The sequence below is a fragment of the Anthonomus grandis genome, chromosome 5 (assembly GCF_022605725.1).
Source record: "Anthonomus grandis grandis chromosome 5, icAntGran1.3, whole genome shotgun sequence".
Taxonomy (NCBI): domain Eukaryota; kingdom Metazoa; phylum Arthropoda; class Insecta; order Coleoptera; family Curculionidae; genus Anthonomus; species Anthonomus grandis.
Window position 1 is genome coordinate 32574141 of NC_065550.1, and position 19126 is coordinate 32593266.

General features: G+C 28.6%; 1 protein-coding gene across 6 annotated transcripts in view; it reads right to left on the bottom strand.

The window, feature by feature from the left end:
- The window catches only part of LOC126736660 (protein doublesex-like), a 153094-nt gene that overhangs the window by 86355 nt on the left and 47613 nt on the right, over window positions 1-19126 (bottom strand). The gene's annotated exons all lie outside the window — the stretch shown is intronic.

Genomic DNA, 19126 nt, shown 5'->3' on the forward strand with positions numbered 1-19126 from the left:
ATTAAGACTCCTCGAATAATTTCCAAAAAATTGGAATTTCAGTTGAAAATTAAAACTCCAGAGTTTTTCATAGAAATTGAAAATTAGTCCAAACAAAATTGCTACTAAAATTGCTTAAATATAATTTTAGAAATTTATTAAAAAATCTCTAAAATTTCAATAAATTTCCAGATTCAATCACATCTTAAATAGTCTGGAATAGAGTTAAAAATATTTAAAAAATTATTCCAGGCACTCAAAGCAACTAAGATTTCTGGATTAATTTTTAAAAAATTGGAGTTTTTGTATGAAATTAGAATTTTAGAGCTTTTCATAAAAAGTTAAAATTTTTCAATGTATCTGAAATTTCTGAAATACGAACTTGGAATTTTTTTTAGAAATCTGGAATTTCAATGAAGCATTTCAGATCTAATCAGATTGCCTTAAATTTTCTGGATAAGGCATGAAAATAGTTAAAACTATTCCAGGCATTCTGATTAATTAGGACTACTGGAGTAATTTTTTAAAAATTGGATTTTCAGTTTAAAATTGAAATTTCAGATTTTTTCATATAATTTCTAGATGCAACTGAAATTTCTGAAATATAATTTTAATTTGTTTGAAAACTGGAATTTTAACAATACAGTTCCAGCTTCAATTAGATTATCTTAAACTCTCTGGAATAGACTTGAAAATAGTTACAAAATTATTTCAGGCGTTAGGAGCAACTATGATTCCTGGAATAAATTCCAAAAAATTGGAATTTTGGTTTGGTATTCCAGGAATAGTTTCCAAAAATTGCAATTTTTATTTTAAATTAGAATTCCACAGTTTTTCATAAAAATTTAAAATTATTCCAGATGCTAGATGCAGCTGGAATTTATGAAAAATAATTTTTAAAATTTGTAAAAAATATTAGAATTTTAAATTGCTATAAATTTTTTGAATAAATATTAAAAATAGCCATATATCGTGTAATATTCAAAAAAAATAAAGAAGTGAGATTCGTATTTGTTTATGTTATGCCTTAAAAATTAAAATATATAAGATGGAGTAACTCTGGAAAAATATTTTTAGTGTCTGAAAAAGCTAAATTTAACAGGGTTTCTGGCAAGTAATTACTCATAATGCCTTAATGCAGGAAACGTACTTTTATTTCTTGAATAAATAATCGTAGATGTAAAAATCAAAAAGTGTGAATCATATCCATTTAAAATATGCCTTAAGGATTAAAAAACATAATTTTAGCTTGAAATACATTTATTACTTTTAAAATGTAAAATTTAAACTTTAGCAATGCTTTAAAATATACACAATTAAAATTTTGATTGTAGACACTACCAATTAAAATAATTAAAACTTATCAATATTACTTACACATTAAATACAACACATATCCAACAGATACTTAATATTATCCTTAAATTTAATTATATTTTCCTCTTCTTCTCTGCTCGAGGTATACTATTATACAGGGAATGAATTAAGTAAGTAAAATAAATGTTGTCGATTATTTGAGTAATTTTAAGACCAAAAGTTCAAATAAATATATGCCCGGAACGACGTTGTTTACGAGATGCAGGGTGTTAAACTTAAATAGAAAATTGTCTTTTCGTAATTATTTAAAATATTATCTTTATCCAATTTTGTTGTAATTTGGCGCTATAATTTATACAAGTAAGGTATTGATTTAGTGCGAGTTTAATTTAATTTTTTAAGTTCTTGAACCGAACGGAGAGGTTGTACATAATTGACCTGGACTACTAGAAAAATGCACCATAGTGACCTACGGATTTTTCTAATTCTTTTTAGATAAACCAATTAAAAATAGAGCTTTATATTTCTTCAACTTTGTTCGTATCTTGCTTAGTGTTCAAGAAAAGACAATTGAATGTAATTAATTATATAAATCTGGACCATACATGAAACATACAATAACAATTATCATTTTGTTAGATAATTAATTAAATTGCAATACCTAAACTATAACAGTTTTTACTTAAGTAATTAAGAAATACGTAGTAAATAATGATCAAGTTGGTTGTCTTGGAAAACATTGCCACATTTAGTTAATAACTGTCGTCAACCTGTTCTTGTTGAAAGTTATTCCTATTGTTAACCTTGTTATTCTATTGTTACTTTTTGGGGTATTTTTTTAATCCAGAATGGTTCAATTCACTAATAGTGAAATGGCAATAACGCATTTTTATTGTAGAATAGCTCATGGAAACACTAATGCTACAAGACACATTTATGGAAAAAGACTTCCTTAGTAATAAAAGATTTTTTTAAAAATTTTTCAATTCCAGGTTTCCAAAATCAAATTGCTTAAAAATAAAGGTTGTTTTTCTCAAAATTCAATTATTAATTTTCATCGCAATTATATAGGACGAAAATAACCCACACGCCTTAATAGAAAAGAATTTTCAAAAAACTTTTTTTTTCAATATCTGTGTTGGAATTATTGGTGACTATCTTATTGAAATATGAGTAAAAAGAAATCTAACAAAGTCAGTGACGTGCATTTTTCTAGTCAAAAATATTGATTTAGGTATCAGTCGAGACGCTACTGAACTTTTTATTAATTAAAATTATAACATCAAGCTAGATTTAATTAAACTAGCATCTACTCAGTACCTTACTATAAATATTTAAAAGTTATACGTATAAATACTTAGTACTAATAAATATTTATTAATATTAAGTGTATTAAAAATTAAATTACTCAGAAAGTGTTCATAGTAAATGCATGAAACAAGATACATGTTATATAGCAGGAAAATTCCTAAAATTTTGCTTTATGACTCAGGAACCTTTAAATGGAAACTTAAACTAGACGATTAAAGAACGTTACATCAAAATAAATTATTAAGTGCCTTGACTAAATGAAAAATTAAATTACTCAGAAACTGGTCATAGTAAATGTATAAAAGTCGATACATTTTACAGAGCGAAAAAATACCTAAAACTCTTCCAAATGGCTCAGAAAATTTGAAATCCAAGCATCTGAGTACCAAACGATTTAGGAACATTATATCGGAATAAATTATTACCGTTGAACTTGCGACCGCCTAGACTAAATTAAAAATGAAATTACTCAGAAACATATAAAGAATGGGTCATTTTAAAGCAACAAATTATTATTTCTATAGCAGATGCAGACATCTGAATATTTTTTTTTTAATCAAGCCGACTAAAGAACGTTACGCTGCAATAAACTATTCAGTGCCTTGTGTTCTTAACCTGATTTCATTGTAATAAAATCCTGTGTGTTATTTAGAAATCGTCTTAATTATTTTTTGAGTTTTATACAAATGATTTAAGAATGTCATATTGTCGTTGAACTTGCGACTTTATATTACTAAGAAACAATTATAAAGAATGGGTCATTTTAAAGCAACAAATTATTATTTCTATAGCAGACGCAGAAATCTGAATAATTTTCTTAATATTTAGGCATAACTTAAATGGGTCCGAATCTCACTCCTTTAATTATTAACTTAATAAGACATATAAGCGCGTTTTTTACTGGAAACTTTGGCTAAACAAAACAGCGCCACGTTCCTTAAATACATAATTCTTTCGCCACCATCAATTCTTACTACAATAATAAAATAATCACATTTTGCCATCTAAGTCACTTACAAAACAGACTAAATAAACACACTCTGTAATTGCCTCAATGTAAACCTATGCCCCGTCATAAATATTTCGATAAAAACGTGCGAATGTCAACTTATTAAGTGTAATCCAAACTTTATCTCGACCCTGCTTATCTTTATTAAGGCATAAGACAAACAAAGCGCTTATTAATGGTTAAATTTTATTTACACTGGCCTTCCTTAACGGTTAATAATTTAACTCTTAATGGTCATTTAACTGTTTCGCTATCGCCTAAATTTGCCAACTTGTGTATTTTTCTTTAACGGTTATTTCATTCAATAGTTTGATTAACAAAAAAAAACCTCAGCTTAATTCTCAATGAATCTTTATAATTAAGTTCTAACTGCTGATGAGCCAGTTATTTTAGATATACGCCAACAATATGTGGGAAATACGAGTAAGTTGATAAGAAAAAGATATTTTTCGATATCAGCCATTTTTCTACTACTGTCTGGATCTTCTAGAAATTGTATTGAAGTTAATAAAATCTCCCTTTGACTGGTCTTTTCTGCACAAGGGTGTATAGATTTTATAGGCACTGTACATCATAATAACGACGCTAAATAATTTTAATGCCCTTTTATACATGTAAGGAAGTAAAGATGTATCGGGCCGAGGGTGAAGTGTATTTTACGATCCTATAAATAACAGTTTAGTTTGGTATTTAGGAAGTTGTTTTATAGTCGTTCCTTTCACATTTATGACTCTGGTGTTTTTATATGCGAAAAAATAAGACAGTTTTGCGTGAGTTGTTTTATTACGCAACACGATATTAAAATGATGATGATTTTTTTTTTCGTTGTTGTTGTCGTTGTTGGTGAAGTGACGGGGATATTTATTGGAGAGTTGTTTTATTGGATTTATATGGAATCTTGTACATTTTTTATGTTTCAAGAGATTTTTGTTAAAATCCAATAAAAGCAACTAGTTTTTTTTTAAGAAATAAATGGGTTTGTGATTGAGAACGTTGACAAAAACGAAAGAGTTACCAGACTTTTTTTAATTAATTTTTCCCATCATCATTAATGGTCTAATTCCAAGAAATAGTCAATCTTTTCTCAAAGAGACCGGCTTACATTAATGAAACAAACTCCAAATCACGGGTCTCAAATTTATTAAATTAAAGTCAGAGAATTACACGTGTTTGGCCCATACTAGGCATCATCAAATTCACTGTAAAAAGAAACAGAAACAATAAGCTTTATAAAAATTATGCTTATTAAAAATCATTACTATTTAGGTTATTAGTCTAGTAGAGTCACCCTTTTTAAAATATAAAATGCTCAAAGGAATCCTACATATAATGATCTAAGAAAAAGTGAGCTTCGTATCCATTTAAGTTATGCTTTGAACATTCAAAAATGACATGATTGAGGTTATGGAGAAATGTGTTTTTAAACAAGGAAAGCGATTTTTTTGTGGTATTTGGCTTCAGTATAAAACTAAAAGCTGAAGGTTTAAAGTAGCGACGTTTCAATTTGTTACTGGCAAAATCAATATTTTTAACCTGAGATTTTAGGTGCCTTAAATATTACCCTAAATTCTATCTTTAAAATAGTAAAAAATGAGTTTGCATCTTCACGTTAAAATTATAAATAAAAACAAAATGCTTGATATAAAACGGCCGGATTTGACCCAGTGATCGACTCTAGAAAAGCTGGATTTTAGGGATTAATGAAATAACAATAAATTTTGGGAAGCTTTAATGCACAAAAAATATTTTATTGTTTGTGTGAATTTTTTAAATAAATTCGAAAATGTTGAATCATGTGTAACAATTTACCTTGTTTTAAAAAATATGGAAATTTATTGGGATGCATATCGAATAGTTTGAAATAATTTATATGAAGAGTTTTAAAAGGTTTTTTTAACTTCTAAAGATTCTTGTTACTCATGGATCATATAGAATTTTCCAGAAAATGAATAATTTTTAAAGAAAACTCCTGGGTAATCTATAATTTATGGTGTTGCAGGAAAATTTAAATATTATGGTTGGTAGTGAATATATAATGATAAACTTTTGTTTGATAGACAAATTATATATGGATTTTTTGTAAACGATCAATGGCTTTAAAAAAAAATTAAATTAAAGAATCTGCAAACATTTATAAAGGAATTAAAGTATTTTTTAATAAAAAAACGGAGAATTATTGAAATTTTTAGAAAAAATATATTAAAATTTACAAAGAATTTACATTTCATAAAATTTTCAAAAAAAATCATCAAAATTTAGATATTTGAGGGCTATTATCATTAGCATGATTTTAAAAAAAATAAAATTAGTTTTCATGAAGTACTTAGCTCAAGAAGATCAAAATCGGAAAATTATTAACATTTCCATGTCTTCGAAATCCAAGTCAAACAAATTTGGATCAAAAATCAATTTTTAATTTGGAAATTTTCCTGGATCAGAATTTTTGTGAAAGATGCCAATTTAAAGGAAAATAAAGGCAAAAACGATTTGATAGATTTTCATTCATTGACTCACTCTAAAAACTCTGGATAATATGGTTTTATGAGACCTAATAATTCAAATTCAACTACCACGATTTTAATTTTTTGGAATACAGTTAAAATCGTTGAAAACCTCGTGTGAATTTTCGTGTCATTATTTTAAATTTACAGTAAGTTTAGAGTTCCAAAGTTAGACTTAAAATAAAAAAACAATTAAAGCCATTAATTAAGTCCCTATTTAAAAAGAAATTAAAAACCTTATGACCTAATAAAAAAACAAATTATTTTTGAAGGAGAAAAAATCCACCAACAAGCAGATATTGCAGAAAAAATCAATAAATATTTTATAGAAAGTATTGACATAATAGTTAAAAATAATACCAGAAGCAACAAATTTTACTCATAACACCAGAACCCCAGAACCAAATAATTATTTTTTACAATTTGAAAAAATAACAATGATTAAAACCCAACAAATTTAAAAAAAGTGGGGAAAGGCGAAAGAAAGAAAGGCATATCCAAAATAGCTCTCTTGCTTCTTCTATCTAAAGCTATTGATGATCGTTTGTTAGATATATTTAACACGTCTTTGAGCAATGGGGTTTTTCCTGAATCATGGAAACTGTCTACTATCGTTCCTGTAACTAAAGTCCAAAACACAATTCTTCACAATGATTATCGACCAAATAACACGGTGTCAGTATACGAGAAGGTCCTTGAAGTTTGTGTTAAGGAGCAACTTTTAAAATTTTATGCTCAAAATTCAATATTAGTTGAATTTATAGTTTTAGTTTATATGAGTTTAATGAGAAATCTAGAACAGGAATTAGGGGTACTGTTTTAAAGTGGTTTAGGTCGTATTTATTAGATAGAGTCCAACGTGTTAAGTTTGCGAATTGTTTGTAATTATATGTGTAATCTTTGGTGTACCACAGGGAACAGTGTCCATTATTATTTTTAATATATATTAATGATATCGTCAAAGTGCTTAAAAATGTAATAGAATTTATAATTAAATGAACCTAATAATCTATTTGACTGGCTTTGTAATAATAATTTAAGTTTAAATGTAAATAAGTCAAAATGTTGTGTATTCAGTAAAAATCAAAAATTAATCCGGAGGACATAGCTAATGTGTAGATAACTGCAAAGAAAGAAAGAAAGAAAGAAAATGTGCTATATTACGTAAGACAAAACAAAATCTTGTGTACAAGCATCCTAAAAACTAATGCACAAATATCGGAATAGCAAGTATCTTTTTCAACTTCCAACGCCTTTATAGACTGGATCATATTCTTATTCATTTTAGTTAAATCATTAACTTCCTTTTGTAGCATATTTATTTGCGTCTTATAGGTTGCAGATTAATTTTTGAGAGGTTGCAGATTCATAAAAGGGGAAGATATTGCTTACGAGAAAGAAATTAAATAACTGGGGGTAATTTTAGATGTGCACTTAAATTATCATGCACAGAGTACATAATGAGAAAATTCAACACACAAGGTTGATGTTATATAATGCTATTGCACTCCCACATTTGCAGTTTTACTCAACATTGCTGTTCAATTTACCCCAATACAGGATTAACCAATTAGAAATGATCCAAAACAGAGCTATGAGATTGATTTTAAAATGTAATCGTTATACTCCTATGTTATATACGATGTCTGTCATCCAAAGAATTATGTTTAGTGTCTATTTGTTTATTTTTTAAGTTAAAACAACATCTTTTACCTACCTACATCTGTGATAACTGTGGTAACACAAATCAGTTGCTCAACTCTGTCCTATACAGGGGCTTAATAGAATTCAACAAATTACCTGTGATTAGTAAAACCTGTGATAATTTAACATAGTTCAAGAGGCTTTTAAGCAAAATTATTTAAGAACTTTTAGTGTTGTTCTCATATTTTATGGCCTTTATACTTTTTATAATTGCTGTGTATATTTTTTGTAGCCTTGATGCTAAATATATACTTAAATTTCAATAAATTTTCTTAAACAAAAAAAAGCCCTAAAGCTTAAAAATCCCTTTTTATGATCCCATTGCGAAAAAACGCTTTTTTAGATCAAGATTATTTAAAGACGCCAACAACAGTTAATCACTCTACTGTAGTTTTCCGAAGAAGAAGTTTGTATAGTGTTACGAGAGTCGATCTTTTTCCGCGATACGTGCGCCCATAAAAGCGCTCTCTATCTTAAAAAGCTCAGGGAAAACTACGTATATATAGCAATTCGGCACATAAACTAAACTAAAGTGCTTGTGTAAGGTAGACACGTTTTAATGATGCCTTTTGTTTTCGGCCATAAAAGCCGAAACGCGCCCTCTGTCGGATACGTTAATGGCGTCGTGAAAATTCGTCAGACATAAACTCGTTTGTTACAAGAAATTTCTTAGTTTTAAAGAATCGTTTTTGTTTTTTTTCTTTTTATATGTTTTTTAGCTAATGTGGCTTTAGGAGGGAATATAACAACATGTATGCGGCCTTCAGAGTTTTAACCAAATAGACGAAAAGTGACGAAAACAGTTAATTTTAATGGTACTTATACAGCATTTCATTTATCAACCATGTTATTATTCTTACGTGGTTTTACTTAGGATAAGCGAAAGCATAATTTTGGAATGGGGAAATATGGTGAAAATGGAATAAAGATTCATTTTTGGTAATTTTTATTTACCACGTGAATTATTTTGACTCGATATAGAGGAGAAGCACCAAAATATTCTGTTTTTTTGAGACTTTCTATTTTTTTGATGTTGATATTTCAAATTATGATCAAAAGTCAAATTTTTTGTCTAAATAATTTTGGATTTATTATGGCTTGTGCAATTTTTCAATCTCAAATGAATTCTTGCGCTCAGGAATTTTTTTGGAATTTTTATGCAATTTCAACTACGTTTAAATTTATACTCATGTTATTCTTCTTCTTATGTAGTTTTATTTACTATAGAAGAAAACTATAATTTTACTACAATTTTTGGATCTGAAATGGACTTTTTTGGAATTTCTTACGTTAATTTTAATATTTCAATTTCGATGCAAATATTTAATATACAGGGTGTCCCATTAATAATGATAAATATTTTAATAGCAGATTCCTCTCATAAAAATAATGAGGTTAGGTTAAATTTTCCTAGTCCGAAAATGAAATGCAACCAAGATACAGGGTGATAAACATTAAGTTTTTTTGTTGAATTTTGTCTATAACTTTAGCAGTTAGTTTTAGTTTTAAAAGTTTTTTTATATGCCAAATCTAATTTTATTAGGTTTTTTTAATTATCTCATAGAGGGAGTCCCCAGCCACATTTTAGTGGTTTTTTGAACTCCATAGCTTTTTTACGCCCTGTATAATTTTATTTTTTAATTTAAATATGCATTCTGCAAGCATTTTTGCTTACAAAAGGTATACCTTAAAAATGTCTCTAGGAATACTCTTTTTCTAGATATTTATATTTAAAGATTTTAAAGACATCCATGAAAACCATATTTTAAACTATATTACATTTTAAATGATTGATAAATAAAAATATAAAACCTAAATAATTACTTAAAAATAAAAATTATCTATTTGTCTCAAGACATTTTAAAATTCTTTTATTAAAAGACCGCAGAATCTTAAAAAATAATTGCTCATTTCGAAATGACTCAGCAGCGGCTTGAATTTTTTCTAATAATTGTTCCCTTGTATTTATTTAATTTTCGTAAACAATAGATTTCATGTATCCCCATACGCAAAAATCCAATAGGTTGAAATCAGGACTTCGTGCGGGCCGAGGTCTTTGACTTTCACGTCCTATCCAGTTGAAATAAAATGAGTAAAATAATCAATGAGTTTTGTTTCTAAAAAGTTTAAATATAATTCACCGTTTAGATTTGGAGGTAACTCGTAAGGTCCTAAAATAATCTGTCTTTAACACCACACCAAATATTAACTTTAAATTCGTGTTGAAAGTGTCTTTCAGTAATGAGGTTTGGATTTGCAATATCCCATGAATGTTTGTTTCTAAAATTAAAAATTTCCCATCGGGTAAAAGTCGCTTCATCCGTAAACATAATTTTATTAATAAATAGGGGATCTTGATTTTGTTGTTCCTGGATAAAGCTAGCGAAATCTAATCTCGCTGGAAGATCTGTCTCCAAAAGATTTTGTACTGGCGTAAAATGGTATGGATAAAGACGCTCACTATGAAAAATTCTTAAAACTGAGGACTTACTAATTCCAGCTCTTGCCGCCATACGCCTTACACTTATTTCTGGATCTTCAGCAACCTGGACTAACACTTCTTCTTCTTGATCCACATTACGTGTATTTGGACGCCCAACATCTCGCTTTGGCCTGAATGAACCCGTTTCCCCAAGTCTCTGGTAAACGTTTTTAAAGAGTTTAAAATCTGGCTGCCTCCTATTTGGATACAATTGCGCATAACGTCGACAAGCTCTTAGACCGCTGTAATTTGCTTGGGCATAAACACAAACCATATCTCGCATTTCCGAATTAGAAAAATGTTGATGTCTAGGCATCTTAGCCTAAAGTGATAAATAAAGACTACTGTAACTAACACTAATGCAACAAGTAACAATTAATAACTAACAAAAATAACGCAATAAAGGGTAATAAAGTAACTAATCGTGTGAGCTATAACGCGCCACAGCAACTAAAAAAACATAAATCCTTAAACATAATTTCGTAATAAAATTAATAAATTTGTAAAACAAAATTTCAAAATCAATTTTTTTTTATTTTTCTAAGCTGCATGTACTTAAAGATCGTCAGATTTTGTTCTTAATTTTTCTTCGTATTTTATTTTCTTTTTTACTTACACTTTTATCACGTTTTTAAATCGTGATTGATTTTTATTGTAGATATTTATTTGTATTTTCTATGCAATTATCTCAAAAACCATGAAAATGTTATTCTGAGCTCGATATTTTCTCTCTAAAAAAAACTTTACTAATTTTAATTTAAATATTTTATTTAATTTTTTTTTCGATCTTGTTCTCCTTTTTTTACCTTTTTTAGTAAATTTCTTTGCTAAATTAAAGATTTTGCATATAAAATCTTATTATTTTGATAATCAAACTTTATTACATTATTTACGATATTAATAAAAATGTAATAAATAATATTTAGTCAGTATTGTCAGAAATATAGAAAAATAAAACCCAACTTTTAAAAAAATTAACTATTTTAATTGCAATTTAAGATTAAAAAATAAAATGAACAAAAGCAAAACAAAATATAAAAGTAACCGGGATCGACTTAAACTTTCAATAGTCAAAGCCCATCTGTCTTTTCCTTGTCAATGCCCGCGTGTATTTCCTTTTCTTAAATTATGCTGAGATCGATATTCCCTTTCATAATATACCATTGACCTAGACCACGATGACGACGGTACCAAGCCAGGCTATATGCACGTGATCCTTATTCGGCATATTTCTTACAGTATACATAAAGGAAATCGGGCTGTGATTTTCAAAAAAGTTGAATATAAAAAATGATCAAAAATTACCTCAAGTCATTATTTTATTTGACAGGTTTTATTTAAAATTCAAGCATAATTTTCTTTTTTTTTCAAAGTTTTTGCAGCAATTTAATTAGCGTTTGTGTACAATTAAACTAAGATATTTTAAAAACAGTGCCTTAAATCAAAATTTTGCAAGGGTAACTTTTTGTCCAAATTAACAGTTGACTTCTTATAAAAAAACATTTTATTGCCTCGCAGATTTGGGGCAAAAATGGACCCTCTGTATGTTACGCCACTGGCAATTTTTTTAAGAATTGGCTTCATCAGTAATTGACAATTCACTACAATAACTTGCATGTGAAATTTAATTAAAATTGAGCTTTAAAAATTATGATAACTAAACAAATAATTATTCTTAATTCTTAAAAAAATAATTATTCTTTAGTCTATTCTTTTTAAATTCTCTATTGCGTATTAAAATTAATGACGCTTAAACTGGACCACCCTGTATATTGATCTCAGTTCGACAATCAGGGAAGAAAAATTAATGGAAGGACTTTTTTTGGTAATTATTTGGGTATATTTAAATTTTTAACAGAATTCTAAAATTCCATTAAAATTTCATACAGATCATCCTAATTTGGTCAAAAACAATTTTATTCCATAACAAGTGTCTCTAAAAAATTAAGTTTTTTCTGGAATCCAAAAAAAAAATTATTCCAATCATTCTCCCTTAAACTTTCTGCATTAAATTTGCCATAAGTAATCCCCACATTTGATCCTAAATTAGGGTTTTTTTATATTCTCATAAACCTTTAAAATCCAGCTTTCTTACAATCATTTAAAGGGCCAAATCCATTCACTTTGTATTTTTTTTAATTTTGAAATTTTCAATAGATCCAGAATTCTGAATTTCAACAAAATCCTAATATAAAAAATTTTCCAGTTTAAAAGTAACTTTTTTCGATTTTTAATACACTTTGACTTAAATAAATAATTTAAATTTCAAAGAGTTGGAAATGTTGACAATTTACGGATTATGGTCTGGTAAAGATTGAAAAATTTAATTATTTTTCCATAAAAGAACCTTCAAAATTCGTATTAATTATAGCATGCAATAATTGATTATTTATTACTATAAATCCTTCGTAATGTCAACTACTCGTATATAAATAAATACAAGAATAAATAAATAAATAAAAAGGCCTTCATTTTATCCTCGACGAAGGGCAGCAATGCTGTTAACTTAACCGAGTACAAAGAACTACCACAACTTCTTAATTAAATCTTTTTAAAAAAAAGTTAAAAAAGGGACACAAAAACTCCACTATAAAGACAGTAATACAAAAACAATTCTATAGAATGGTATAACGCATAGACAATACAATTTACAAATAATTAAAAATATTAAAAAATAATTACAGGACCATTCAATTACTAAACATACGAATTTTACAGTTCAATAAAATACTACATAATAGAAAAAAAATATATCATGGTCAAATTTTCCTTATGATTTTTTTAAGAATTATTGCTATAAAACAATTGACTTTATCAAAAATAATTCCATTCCTCAATCATCATTTTTTATCATAAAATTTTAGAATCTTATAAATTATAAATTTAATATGAATTGTCTTAAAACAAAACCATTTATCACTTATAGAAGTCAAAAATAAACTTATATTTATTGCCAATTATAATATCAAAATTTTCCTAAAATTCCATAAATTATAAACTCGCCTTGAATTTTCCTGAAAAGATACTGATTTCTCCAGAGGTTTTGTTAATTTTTTTATATAAATTACCTGAATTTTGACTTAAATGACTTTATTCCGTTACAAAACCTTCCTGCTAAAATTTAAGTCTTCCTTTTTTTAATTTCCTTTGAAAACTGTTGAATTTTTTGAAAATTCTCAGAATTTGAACAATCTTTAAAAACTTTTATAACTTAACCTAATTTTGTCAAAAAAAAATACTCCAATTATTATCCATCCATCTTAAACATTTTTCATATATTTTTTTTTAATTAAATTAAGCGCTTTACAAGATTCAACATTTTTAAATGAATAAATCAACGTTTTTTTCTGCATTAAAATGTTCTATATTTTACCCAATGTCAAATTGTCCTTGGATCTTAAAATTTCAGGATAGAAAAATTGATTTTGCCTCAAGGATATTTTTCTTATTTAAACCTCCTAAGATTTGAGAAGATTTGAGATTTGACCCTAAATAAGAATTTTTTATAGTCTCATAAACCTTTAGGATCCACTTTTTCTACAGTCAATCAGTGGGCCAAATCCTTTCGTATTTTTTTTTACTTAAAGATGTTAATATTTTTAACCTGGACAATTTCGACTGTGTCTAGAATTTAAAATTATTTTCAATACACCATTATTAATAAATTATATAAAAGATGAGCATAATATACAAGTAAATCATCGTTAATAAAATTATTTTTAAAGTCCTGCTTGTCTAGCAGAAATAAAAATCAATTTCATTAGTAATTTTACGGTTATAAGGAAACTTGAAAATATTTCCTTCGGAAAACGCAACGGACGTTTCGTTCCTTATAGAAGCCGATACACCAGACTATTCCATTAATACGAAAAAAGACCCATAAAATATTGTAAGTTTCTGCACAATGCCCGGGCAATATAACTTCGGTCATTAAAATGAGTTTTTAGTAGATCGACTTTTATGTATTTTTTACGAGCGTACAGTTCGGAATAGGGCACGGTTTTCCGTGGAAACCAGACTAGATAGATAATCTTCTATATCAAACCGAGTGGAAAAGTCCGGAATGGTTTAAGATGGAAAAGGCCCGCGCCCTTTTTTTTTAAATACCCCTAGGAGGAAAAAAAATTATAGTTTTACGACCTTAAGGGTCGGACCGCGATACGATGTATAGGCGACTCGTTTTATAATAATTGATTTATTGTTAGTGATTTGTGGGGAATTAGTCTTTAAATTGATAATAAAAGTTTGATATCGTCATTGGAATTTGGTTGCAAAGAAATATAAAATTTTATCTAATTGAAATTCAAATACGAAATAGATACCACCAATAGTAGATTAATTAAAAAAAAATATATTACTGATGATCTTTAGATGGCAAATCTGGGATTTCTGGGGGAAGGGTAATGAAGGTTAGGATTCCCAATTTCCAAAATTAAAATAAGAATAAAACAAGAATATCTCAATGTAAATTAATATTAAGATGCCTAAGAACCATCAATGCTTACAGTTTTTTAGAGTGAATTTTCAATGATTTCTGGCCTGAAAAAAAATTTGAAGGTTTTCCAAGGGCAAAACTTCACTCCTTTAATAAATTAGAACATTTCCAGTTTTTTAAGGTAAAATGAATATTGTTACCCGATGTGATCAAACTGCCCTTAAAATCTTAATTTTCCAGTTTTTCAAAGTGTATTATGGATTTTATTTTGTTTGAAGATATTCTAAAACTATGAGTCTTCTGGTCTGGAAATAATCCAAATTTTTCAATTTTCCGTAAGAGAATTAACTAAATAAGAAAAATTAAGTTTGAAAAAAAATTACTTCACAAAAAAATCAAAAATTGTAAAAAAATAGTAAAAAATGATCAAAATGAGAAAACGTTTTTAAAGATTAATAAAAAAAATTAAAATTCTGAAATTTTAGGTTTTTCAAGTGCAAAATTGCTCCCTTTTACAAAAATTTCAAATTATGTAATAAATTAATAAATTCGACAATTTCCAGTTTTTTTACGGAAAAATCAATATATATACCCGATGTGATCAAGCTGCCCTTAAAATCTAAATTTTTCAGTTTTTCAAAGTGAATTATAGATATTGCCTTATCTGAAGATATTCTAAAACTATGAGTCTTTTGGTCTGGAAATAATCCAAATTTTTCAATTTTCCATAAGAGAATTAACTAAATAAAAAAACTGAGTTTGAAAAAAAAAATATTTCACAGAAAAACCAAAAATTGTAAAAAAAATTAGTAAAGAATTACCATTTAAAAAAAAAATATCAAAATGAGACAACATTTTTAAAAAATGAATAAAAAAAATTAAAATTCTGAAATTTTAGGTTTTTTAAGGGCAAAACTGCTCTCTTATAAAAAATTGCCAAATTTCGTAATAAATTAATAAATTCGAAAATGTCCAGTTTTTTTACGGAAAAATCAATATTATTACCCGATGTGATTAAACTACCCTTAAAATCTTAATTTTTCAATTTTTCAAAGTGAATTATAGATATTGTTTTTTCTGGAGATATTCCGAAGCTATGAGTCTTTTGGTCTGGAAATAATCCAAATTTATCAATTTTTCATAAGGGAATTAACTAAATAAAAAAAACTGAAGTTTAAAAAAAAAATACTTCACAGAAAAACCAAAAATTGTAAAAAAAATAGTAAAGAATTACCATTTTAAAAAAAAAATATCAAAATGAGAAAACATTTTTAAAAAATGAATAAAAAAAAATAAAATTCTGAAATTTAGATTTTTTAAGGGCAAAATTGCTCTGTTTTAAAAAACTTACAAAATTTCCATAGCAAAATCAATACTTCTGGTCTGAAAACATTCACATTTTTAAGTTTGAATAAAAAAATTAAAAGAAATCGTCCCACTGATCCACTGTACTAAAACTGGATCTTAAGGCGTTATGAGGCCATAAAACACCCTTATTTAGGGTCAAATATAGGGCTAAATAAAACAAAATTCCCGGAGATTTTAATATAAGTAAAAACCCTTATTACTGGCCTAAAAATATTTTGAATTTTCCAGTTTTTAACAAAAAATTAATATTTCATTTTAAGAACGACTCAAATTTAAAAGGTACCCTTAGTAGAGAAATTAAGTAGAAACAAAATATTTTTCATGTAAAATCTGATGTATATGATAAAAATCAATATTTATCATAACAATCAATTTTTTTTTAATTTTGCATCCTTTTAAGACGTTTAAAATTATCTTATAAAGGGTGTTTTTTTGAGAGGTATACAAATTTGTGAAAAAGTGAAATAAAACTATAAAAAAAAAATTTATTGACATGGTATTGGTTTTATTTAAAAGATATTGTTATGCCATTAGTGCTTAAAAATGTCGGGCATATGAGCGCCATGGCTGGTTCGAATGTAGCGTAATCGGGAAGTCCAATTTTCGACCACTTTTTCAAGCATCTGGGGCCGTATCTCGGCAATAACGCGGCGAATGTTTGCTTCCAAGTGATCCAACGTCTGTGGTTTATCTTTGAAGACATGTGACTTCACATATCCCCAAAGAAAGTAATCCAGGGGTGTGAGATCACACGATCGTGGAGGTCCATTGCGTGAAATTATGCGATCATGGAATGTTTCCTGCAATAAATTGATAGTGTTACGCGCTGTGTGGCATGTTGCACCATCTTGTTGAAACCAAAGCTCTGCCACATCAAGTCGGTTCAACTGAGGAACAAAAAAGTCGGCAATCATGGCTCTATAACGTTCTCCATTGACTGTAACATTCTGGTCGTTATCATCTTTAAAAAAATATGGGCCAATGATTCCTCCTGACCATAAAGCGCACCAAACTGTGACTTTTAATGGCCGTCTCAATAAAAGCTTCTGGATTTTCTCCACTCCAAATTTGGCAATTTTGCTTATTGATGAAGCCGTTCAACCAAAAATGAGCCTCATCGCTGAACAAAATTTTGGATTGTAAAAATGGGTCAAGTTGAATGCTGTTTTCCGCCTATTCACCGAACGTACTGCGCGCATAATGGTCACGCGGTTTCAGTTCTTGCCCAAGTTGAATCTTGTAAGCTCGCAAGCCAAGATCTTGCCGCAAAATCTTCCACAAAGTGGATGGGCACAGCCCCAATTGTCGATCGAATCGATTCGCCATTGTGCACGATGGCGAATCGACTCATTCGGGTGCTCTTCAACACTATGCTCCACAGCAGCAATAACTTCTTCTGTGCGCACTGTATGGCGTTTTTGTGGATGCGTATTATCAGCTAGAGTATGCGTGGTACGAAAACGATTCATGGTTTTTCAAAAAACTTGCTCGGATGGCCGATTATGTCGACCGTAAAATGGACGCAGCGCACGGTAAGTTTCGCGAATTGAACTATGATTTTCAAAATATATTTGCACAATTTGAAGCGTGTTCTGGAGTAAGTCTATTCATTGTGAAATGGCAAACTGTACTGACCACCAACTGCCAAATTGACAATCACCAGAAACAGTTTTGACAACTTAAAATCCAAACCTCTAAAAAAAACACCCTTTACTATAGTATGATAAATTTTAAATGTAACTTACACAATTCATGAATTTCAACCAATAATGGCAGGGAAAATATATAAATAAATAGTATTGCATAATAAAAAAAATTATATTAAAGCAATTTTACTGTTCAAGGTCCTAAAAAAATATTCAGGTGTTTTATGACGCACGTACACATTAAACAACATTACAATAATTACAAAGACCTATTTGCACTGTATTTATTTCCTACTATTTATTTCGATTTAAAAGTCGCGCCAATATTAAGACTTGAACTCGCCTCCTAGCGGAGCGAGTGCCAATTTTTCACATGTGCCGCGAGATGTCGATAGGTGCGGTCATCGCTCCATCCTTGTCGCACCTTCTAGTTTAGGCGACGGACGAGATGATGTCAACGTGGTTTTTCAGCGATATCTCCGTTAATTTTAACGCTATTGTAAGAATGAAAAAACCATTTTAAAAAGAATTATAGCAGCTTTGAGAAATTAAATTTCTTGTCTTGGCACCGTTTTCAGAAATTCTCAGTTTAAATTCCACCACGAGGAACGCCATTCAAAGCAATTGAATTGCAATGGTGTAGCTGAACAGAAAATCTTAAAATGGAGGCTCAGATCACGTGAAAAAACCAATAGTATCCTATATAATCCAAGAATATTACTTCTAAAGTGAAAAGTTCAACAACACTTGTAACTGCAACTCCTTTGGAAAGTGGAAACTCCAATAAGGATCAATTAAAAGGAAAAAGTCTACAGACTGCTCAAAAAGTGGTTGATGTAATGGGCATACCTAGCGACATCTCGGGGCACACCTAAAAAGTTAGTCCTCGCCGCTAGGAGACGAATATTGGCGCGACTTTTAAATCGAAATAAATATTAAAAATAAATACAATGGAAAAAAAAGAAGTTTTATCAGTAAATGGTCGAATTTCTTGCTGACTCCGTTCCTGTAACAGCGGGAATCGCGTGCAGAGTCCGCTTATACAGTTACTATGTGCCAAAGTTACGTAAGCGGCAAAAGCATTGATGCAGTTTAATATTTGCCAGACGTTATCAGCGGATAATTTTAACTATTTTGAACTTGACATTGTACGAGATCGTTCACCACACATGTGTATGCAATGAACTATTTTTACTCGTTTGCTTAAATGAAACGAAATTCGCGTGTTTAATTTAGATAAAGATTTCGAATGCGGAATTGGTGAAAGTGTTATCTGAACGTTTTTCCTTTCATTAATTAGATAATGTTTGGATTTTTTTTTTGGAGATGTTTGCTTAATTTAAATGGATGTTATGAACGGTTTAGTAGGTCAAA